Source organism: Palaemon carinicauda, chromosome 18 (genome assembly GCF_036898095.1).
Source record: "Palaemon carinicauda isolate YSFRI2023 chromosome 18, ASM3689809v2, whole genome shotgun sequence".
NCBI lineage: Eukaryota > Metazoa > Arthropoda > Malacostraca > Decapoda > Palaemonidae > Palaemon > Palaemon carinicauda.
In genome coordinates, this window is record NC_090742.1 from 65,083,471 (window position 1) to 65,092,945 (window position 9,475).

The window sequence follows — 9,475 nt, forward strand, 5'->3', positions numbered from 1 at the left end:
TGTGCAAGAGTCTTTGGATGACTTGGGGTCAACCCACCATAGACCTCTTTGCGACCTCTTTGACCAAAAGGCTCCCGACCTATTGCTCACCAGTCCCAGATCCAGAGGCAGCCCACATAGATGCCTTCCTGCTGGACTGGTCTCACCTGGACGCGTACGCATTCCCGCCGTTCAAGATCATCAACAGGGTTCTGCAGAAGTTCGCCTCTCACGAAGGGACAAGGTTGACGTTGGTTGCTCCCCTCTGGCCCGCGAGAGAGTGGTTCACAGAGGTACTTCAATGGCTGGTAGACGTTCCAAGGAGTCTGCCTTTAAGGATGGATCTCTTACGGCAGCCCCTCGTAAGGAGTCTTCATCAAAGCCTCCCCGCGCTTCGTCTGACTGCCTTCAGACTATCGAAAGACTCTCAAGAGCTCGAGGATTTTCGAAGGAGGCAGCCAGAGCGATCGAGAGGGCTAGGAGAACATCTACCGTCAAGGTCTACCAGTCAAAGTGGGAGGTCTTTAGAGATTGGTGCAAGTCATCATCCATTTCCTCTGTAGCCCAAATTGAAGACTTTCTCCTGCATCTGAGAAATGTTCGCTCCCTCTCTGCTCTCACTATTAAGGGCTACTGGAGCATGTTGGCTTCTGTGTTCAGACATAGAGGCTTGGATCTGTCCAATAATAAAGATCTCCAAGATCTCCTTAAGTCCTTCGAGACCTCTAAGGAGCGCCGTATGTCAACTCCTGGTTGGAACTTAGACGTGGTCCTAAGGTTCCTAATGTCCGACAGGTTTGAGCCATTGCATTCAGCCTCCCTGAAGGATCTCACCCTCAAGACACTTTTTTTTGGTGTGCTTGGCTTCGGCTAAAAGGGTCAGTGAGATCCATGCATTTAGTAAAAACATCGGCTTCTCTACAGATAAAGCCACATGTTCGCTTCAGCTTGGTTTCTTGGCCAAAAATGAACTGCCTTCTCGTCCTTGGCCTAAATCTTTTGATATACCTTGCCTATCAGAGATCTTGGGCAACGAGGTTGAAAGAATACTGTGCCCAGTTAGAGCTCTTAAGTTTTATTTAGCTCGTACCAGATCTTTACGAGGTGGGTCTGAGGCCTTATGGTGCTCCGTCAAGAAGCCCTCATTGCCTATGTCTAAAAATGCTTTATCGTATTTTATTAGATTTTTAATCCGAGAGGCACATTCTCACTTAAGTGAAAAAGATCGTTGTTTACTTAAGGTCAAGACGCACGAAGTAAGAGCGATAGCAACTTCCGTGGCTTTTAAGCAAAACAGATCTCTGCAAAGTATTATGGACGCGACCTTTTGGAGGAGCAAGTCGGTGTTCGCTTCATTTTACTTAAAAGACGTCCAGACTCTTTATGAGGACTGCTACACACTGGGTCCATTCGTTGCAGCGAGTGCAGTAGTGGGTGAGGGTTCTACCACTACATTTCCTTAATCCCAATATCCTTTTAATCTTCTCTTGAAATGTTTTTAATCTTGTCTTGGGTTGTACGGAAGACTGAGAAGTCTTTCGCATCCTTTTTGATGTGGCGGGTGGTCAAATGTCGTTTCTTGAGAGCGCTCAGATTAAGGGTTTTGATGAGGTCCTGTTGTATGGGTGGTCGCCCTGGATATAACAGCTCCTGGGAGTCTTTCAGCATCCTGAGAGGATGGCTGGGCTTCGTGAGGAAAGCGGACTAATAAGGCAGAGTAATCGTCAGAGTCAGCTTCCTTACCAGGTACCTATATTTAATTGGGTTTTGTTATGATATAATTGTCAAAAACTCATGAGCATATACGCCTTTATTGTATTAATACTGGTCTCTACCCACCACCATGGGTGTGAATCAGCTATTATATATTCACCGGCTAAGTTTAATATTTAAAAATGATATTTTGATTATAAAATAAATTTTTGAATATACTTACCCGGTGAATATATAAATTAAAGGCCCTCCCTTCCTCCCCGATAGAGACCCAGCGGAATGAGAAGAACTGGAGATGTTTACAAGTATATGTGGTATCTGGCTGATAGTAGGCGCTGGTGGTCACACCCGCAACCTTCATGGCGATCGCTCGCGAGTTTTTGGTTTCTGTCGAGCCGTCCGAGACGTCAGCTATTATATATTCACCGGGTAAGTATATTCAAAAATTTATTTGTTCCGTAACCGAAATACAAACCACGCTATTTACAAAGGGTTATTACTTTTAGCGTAGCTGAAATGGCGAGCCATTAGAATTTAACGATGGTGTATTACCCCCGCGCTAGTTAGCGGGGGGGTAGGGGAGTGGTAGCTAGCTACCCCTCCTCCCCCTCACACACACGTGAATACTCACTTTAACTTTTGGCTCGGACTGTGACAGACGTCTCTGTCTTGGTCCTCGCTTGGCAGCCATTGTCTGTTTTGTCTTTACTTAATCGCTTACTTTTCTTTTACTCAATATATATGTAAACGTGTTTTCATGTTTGTATATATATTTGAGTATAGAAATAAGTAAGTTTCCTTTTCAGATGTGTGTGTGTAGTGTACGATATCTACGTGGAGGCCTCGGCAGTTAGGCCACCACGGCGTATTTTATGGGTGGTGATCGAGTTTGACTTATGTCTTTCTCTCTCTCTCTCTCTTGAGGTCGTTCACCCTTTTACTACGTGTTACTACGCCCTTGTAGCCTAGCTTCCTTTCCGTGTGGGGGGTTGCTACGTCGTACGTTTGTATCAATTAGTTATGAATCTAATTGTAGTTGTTTTTTGTTTTTTTTCAGCTTGTAGAACGATTCCTTTCGGGGTTTTCGTTCTTAAGTGTTCATTCATTTTTTAAATTACATAATTACATAGTTACATAATTATAATTGTTATAATTCTGTTTTGGTTACAGCTCTCCTTCCGCGAGTGTAAGTGGTTGTGAGGGCACGTGCCTGTTGTGTAATTCTTGTTCCTTTCCCTCGGGATTCCTCTTCGGAGCCTTCCCGGGGGAATGAATGTGTACTAATATTATTTGTTTTATTTTTTTACAGTTACCGATCTAGTTCGTTTCTGTAATATAGCAACGGTGTGAGCTGTCTGGTTGAGTCCTGGGGATTCGGCTGTTGCTGCCTCCCCCCTTGTATTTTCGTCAGGGGCGTGTCTCCTTCTACTGGTAGTACTCCCGTGTCGACGGACAGCTCTCCAGTTCATTTTAGAACAGTCAGGAGGCTTGCCTCCTTGGGCGGATAACTTTCCTTCCGAGGGAAGTATTCCTGTCCAGGCTTGAGTTTTTCCCCTTTTGGGGGGTTCTTCTCTTGCCTTTTTTTCGTGTGACTATGCTCTTGGTGCTGAGCGGTCGTACTTGCAGTTTCGCTCAAGGGGCTGGGCAACTGCAGGAGCTCCTCTTCGGAGGATTGCTCCTTTTAGGTCACTGGCTGACCAGTCTCTTCCACGAAGTGTTTCTCTTTCGTTCGCGAGAGAGTACACTCATAGAGACTCCTCTTCGGAGGTTTCTTCTGTTGCTGTTGGCCTCCCTCGCTGTAAGGCCCTCCGTCCGCCTCGTCGTAAGGGCCTCTCATCTCCCTATAAGGGTGCTTGAGGCGCCCTTTTGGATCTCCGTTTGCAGCCTACAACTCCTTTTTTTTTTTTCGATCTTCCGCCTTGGTGCAGATGGACAGCAGTCTGATCTCGTCTTCCGACGGGCAACGGTCTTCCCGACGGACAACGGTCTGCCCGATGGACAGCGGTCTTCCGACGGACATCAGTCTCCCGGCGGACAACGATCCCTTCGGGGCAAAGGGTTGCCCCCACGGGGGTTCTTCCCTTGCGTGTCAGGGTTTCCGTGCGCGCCCTTCTTCTCATCAGCGCTTTCAAGATGATCTTCCCTGCGGTTCCTGTTGGTTCCTGTTACGCGCCCTGTGCGCCCACGTTCGCCCTCGTGATCTAGAACTTCGGTTCAGGTCGGGGTCAAGGACTCTTCTTCTTTGCGCAGGCTTCCACGCGTAGCCTTCTGCTCGTCAGCGATCATCAGCTCGTCAGCGATCATCAGCTCGTCAGCGATCATCAGCTCGCCAGCGATCATCAGCTCGTCAGCGATCATCAGCTCGCCAGCGATCATCAGCTCCCCAGCGATCTCCGGATCGCCCACGTGTGTTACAGCTGGCACGCCAACGTTCTCCAACAGTTCTGAAGGAACATGGTTCGCCAGCTACTAGCTCACCTGCGCATGCTGATCGCCATCGCACGACCCTCAACTGTGGATGCTGATCGCCATCGCGCGACCCTCAACTGCGGATGCTGATCGCCATCGCGCGACCCTCAACTGCGGATGCTGATCGCCATCGCGCGACCCTCAACTGCGGATGCTGATCGCCATCGCGCAACCCTCAACTGCGGATGCTGATCGCACGACCCTGCATGATCGCCCGCTTACGCATGCTGCTCCTCATCGCACAACCCTGCACGATCGCCCGCTTACGCATGCTGCTCCTCATCGCACAACCCTGAACGATCGCCCTCCTGCAGATGCTGATCACCATCGCACCCTTTCACGCGATCATTCACCTGCGCATGCTGCTCCCCATCGCACAACCCTGCACGATCGCCCGCTTACGCATGCTGTTCCTCATCGCACAACCCTGAACGATCGCCCTCCTGCGGATGCTGATCACCATCGCACCCTTTCACGCGATCTTTCACCTGCGCATGCTGCTCGCCATCGCACAACCCTGCACGATCGCCCGCTTACGCATGCTGCTCCTCATCGCACAACCCTGAACGCTCGCCCTCTTGCGGATGCTGATCACCATCGCACCCTTTCACGCGATCATTCACCTGCGCATGCTGCTCGCCATCGCACAACCCTGCACGATCGCCCGCTTACGCATGCTGCTCCTCATCGCACAACCCTGAACGCTCGCCCTCTTGTGGATGCTGATCACCATCGCACCCTATCACGCGATCATTCACCTACACATGCTGCTCGCCATCGCTTACCATCACGCGGTCATTATCGCCAGCGATCTTCTTCACCTACGCGGCAGCACGATCCCTCGCCGTCACGCCATCGCTTGCGTTCGTCGCCTCGGACACGTGTTCATTTACCTGCCCACCCTAACGCCCACTCGCCTGCGCGCCCGCGCGATCGCTCGCCCGCGCGACCGCTCGCCTTCGCGCCCGCGCGACCGCTCGCCTGTGCGCCCGCGCGACCATTCGCCTTTGCGCGACCGTTCGCCCTCACGCGACCGTTCGCCCTCGCGCGACCATAGTTCGCGGCGAATTCCACAGCCGGTGGTAGCAGCAGGGACGCGTGCTCCTAGACGGCACTCGGGATCACCTCCATCCAAGCACAGGTTGGTAGTGCAGGACGAAGACAGGTCAGTACAGCATTCTTCCCCACCTTCTTTTCAGGCAGGTACCGTCGGGTCCACTCCAAAGGATCGCCCGATCCCTTTCACCTTAGCGAGGATTTCGGACTCTGTGTCCTTGGAGCAGCAGACATGGTTTGGTCCGCTGGCACGGCCGTTAATGAGGGTTATGAAACCAGCACTCGCCGGCCAGGGTAACAAACCAGCGGCTGTCTCTCCTACGCTGAAGAGAAAGAGAGGAGTGGACTTCGTGGTGACTTCCCCCAGGGCGAAGTTGGTTCCCAAGAGGTCGATCTCGAGGGTCCCCTCTCCTGCACGAGTACTCTCTCCTTCTCCCGCCCTGGAAGGATTTTTGGCGGGGGGGCTTTCCATTCAAGATTTCTCCATCAGACAAGGGGTGACTGCTTACCTCTTCCTCTGGGAGCTTACCAGGTTCTTTCCCTCCTCGGTTAAGGCCCGAGGTTTGGTTCAAGGAAGCTACAGGAAGATCAAGGGTACTTTCCTCCTCTCGAGCTCAGACACCTTGGCCTTTCGTCGTTAAGTATCTACTTGCGGACAAGTTCGATGTTGTACCATCTGGACGCGCTGACTGAAGGCTTCCTTCGGGTGTCTCATCTGTGGAGGTCGACGACCTCAGACACCCTTCCATCCTTGAGAAGAGTTTTGTCTGTGCCCAAGGACAGAGACTTAGACAGCTGCTGTGCGGAGTAAATCGACTTCTGGTTTCACTCCTCCAAGGCGCTTTCTTCCAGACTCTGCAGGGCTCCAGCGCCCTTTTCTTTCAACCACATTGGCCTAAGTTATCGGCTACGACAACTGGGACAAGGTGTCCAATTGCAGTTTCCTCCTGTCAGGAACAGATGGCACGGGAGACTCCCCCGGGGGGGCATAGTCCTAAAAGGAGTTCACGAACTCTAGGATTGCAGTTTTTTTCGCTGGGAGGATGCTTAAGGTTACTCATCCGAATGACAGCTTCCCGATGCCCATTCCCGCACAATCTCTGTGAGTAGCCAAGGATATCGCGCCTGCCGTCTCTGTCAGCGAATTCAGTGTCTCTGAACCTCTATGCCATAGCGTCAGCAGAGTTGCCCGGTTGGGCAGAATGATCCATACCTTAGGCGAAGGTCTTCCTTAGGATCATCGACGGGTTCACCCCCGGCCCCCTCAGTCGCTCCTTTCTTGTAAGGAAGGATCTGAGAGGGGATGTCCATAGTCGACCTCTCAGCCCTGATCAAGTTTGTCGAACAAACTTCGGCCAGCGTAGACCAGCAGAATCGATCAGACTGGTAACGAGGCGACAGGACTCCTTTAACCCTGGATCGGAAGGACGGGTACTTTCAGTTTCCATTCCATCCATCTTCCAGGGTGCTCGTCGAATTCAGCCTAGACTGCAAGTATTCCTGCTTATGATGCAGTGTGGCTATCCCGCCGTGGCATAGCAGGTTTGTTTCCCCAGAGAACTCTCCCTGCCTTCCTCTTGGCCGCTCAGGTGCAGGCTTCCGCCTCCTCTGCTGTTTGGAGGGCTGGTCAACTCCGGTAGGCTCGGGTTTCGACCTTCTTCAGCGCCGGGACAAGCTTCCGGATGCTGACCATGAGTATGGGCTCATGGTATTTTGCTTGGAGCCTTCTCTTCCTCTGCCTCAACATCTGGAGTATCTGGCCATGATATTGAGTCAACCGCCTTACCACATTGGAAACCCCGCTTCTCGTCCGTCCAGCGGGGTTAAGCAACGTCGGTACTTGGATGGGTGACCACCTGGGGACGCCAGATTCTGTTACCGCATCCTCCGAGCCTTCCTTTCGGTTGACTGTGGCAAGACTGAGGAGAGTCGCAGTACCTGTTCTCAGTCAAGCAGAGCTTTCAGACCTACCTTGGAATGTTTCCTAGTTCTTCTTTCCTCATTGACCCGTCTATAGTCCGAACGGTCGCCTCAGGATAAGTTCCATGTGGGGCGATCCAAGTTCCGGTGGCTTCAGGCAATGTTTAACCGGACTCCCTGGCCCTATGGGACCAGCGGAACTATTAAACCTGCAATGGGTGTTGACCTATGGAGCCTCTTGATGGTAGTGGATATTCTTGTCCTTTCCCCACTTTCTTGATGCGGTTCTCGGACTCATCAAAGGAAAGGGGGGGGGGGGGCATGTTCCGGTCCAGGCCTATGGTCAAGACCTGAAGGATACCTCTCCATCATTCAGGCAGGCTTAAGGGCCTTAGTCTGGCCCCTCTTCAGATCCTATAGCTCCTGCCAAGTCGCCCCGTTGCGCGTCGACTTCATTCTAACCAGCAGGTGACGCATTTTCACACCTTCACATCTTGCAGTAGAGATACCGGGATGATTGAGATTCTCTCAATTCCACCATCGGCTCTCTCATTCCAGGCAGGGGAATGTTTCTCTCAGACTATCCGAGCAGAGCCTCATAGAGAGAGTGTACCTAGGGGTCTTTGACCTTGGGTAACCAGCAAGTGCTGGTCTGGGGGACCTGATCGCGACACATTGGAACCTCAAGCTTCCACTAGTCTTCCCCCCAGTCTCAGACCCCGAGACTCTGGCAAGATGCATTCCGGTGATGGTGGGACAACTTCGACGCCTGCGTCTTCCCTCCTTTTTGTCTGCGGACCATGGGTCTCAACAAAACCAGGTTGTCTGTCAACCTTTCAATGGGAGAGCTCCACTGGGACTATGCGCAGAACGGTTTCTGGACCCTCTGCTTCCCCTGACGGAACTCCCGGGAGAGCTTCTCCCACGGCGCAGACTACTCAAGCAACCACACTGCGACATCTCTCCCGAACCGGGGCGTCGCTTCGGCTTCATGCCTGGAGACACTACGCTTCCTCCTCTAGAAGAGACAACCCGCTACAGTCGCGGTACGGAGGTCGCGTCATCTGCGATAGTCATCCACAGGTGTCTCCCAGGCAAAGTGAAGAGTCTAAGGTGGTGGGTGCCGTGGGAGATATACCTCTTCCCGTGAGGCCTCTTCTCCAGCAATAACGGTCTTATTGCCTTTCGGCGGGAGGAAACTCCTTTCCGCTCTCGGCAATGAAGCCTGTCGCTCAGCCTTTCCCTGACCTTCAGGCTTAAAGGAATAACTTTTTCCTGCCCGCTGGATCTATCCTCGCTCATGCGAAGCTACGATCATCCCTGCCCTAGTCGGAGGAAGACCTCCAACTTGGAGCATGGCTCGGACTTTTAGTCCTTTAAGAGATCTTCTCAAGACCCTTTTACGACAGGCCTCGGATTGTATTCCGCCTTGGGTCTTCTGCTCACTCTGGCCACGGCCAGTGTGTAAGCAATCTTCTTGGTCTCTTACTACTCCCCCCTTTCTAAGGAAGAGGGGAAGGCAACATTCAGGCTCGCTCCTGAGTTGTTGGCTAGACTCAGAATCTGAGGGTCCCGACCCTTGGGTCCGATTCATTCAAGATTTCGAGTCTCCATTCTGTGTGTGATGTCCCAAGACCTTCTCTTTCTTGCCAGTAAGGAATCGAGAGGTTAGCGCTGGGAACAGCTGCAGTTTGGCCTCAGTTGCAGCCGATTTGGGAACACAAGGAGGACATGGGGGGAGAGTCACCAGTATACCTCTTCAGCCCGGACTCAAGGACATTCATCTCGACCTGTCTTCAGACCCTCCCCCGTCACGTCGCCCTACAGCACGATGTTGGATACATCGCAACGTCCCTCACCTTCGAGTAATACTACTCTGTGACGCAGGTGCTACAAGCTGGAGTCTGGAAGCGTCTGATGACCTTCGCAGCCCGCTTCCTGCAGGGCGTGACCCACAGGAGTCTCGATACGTTTTCTATCGCTCTGTGGTGGCTACACAACAGCTGGTCTAACCTCAGGCTCCTTTTTGGACAGGTAGCAGAAGATTGAGGGCATTGTTATCAGGTTTTAGTCTGCATGAACGAAAGAAGTATGTCTGGCCCTTACTTCTTTCTTCATCATCCCCCCTACGGGGAAGCAGCATCCTGGTCTCTGCATAGCTGACCTCGAACCTCTGCAGGTAAACCATGCTTCCTTGTGTTCCGAGTATTGAGTCAATACTGTCGCGTCCCCCATACCCTGACGAGGTGGTATTGGGAACGTCCTAACCCAGAGTTCCTTCTGGAACTCCAGGTCAACTGCCTAAGACGGGTCACACTTCTTCCTTCACACACAAGCT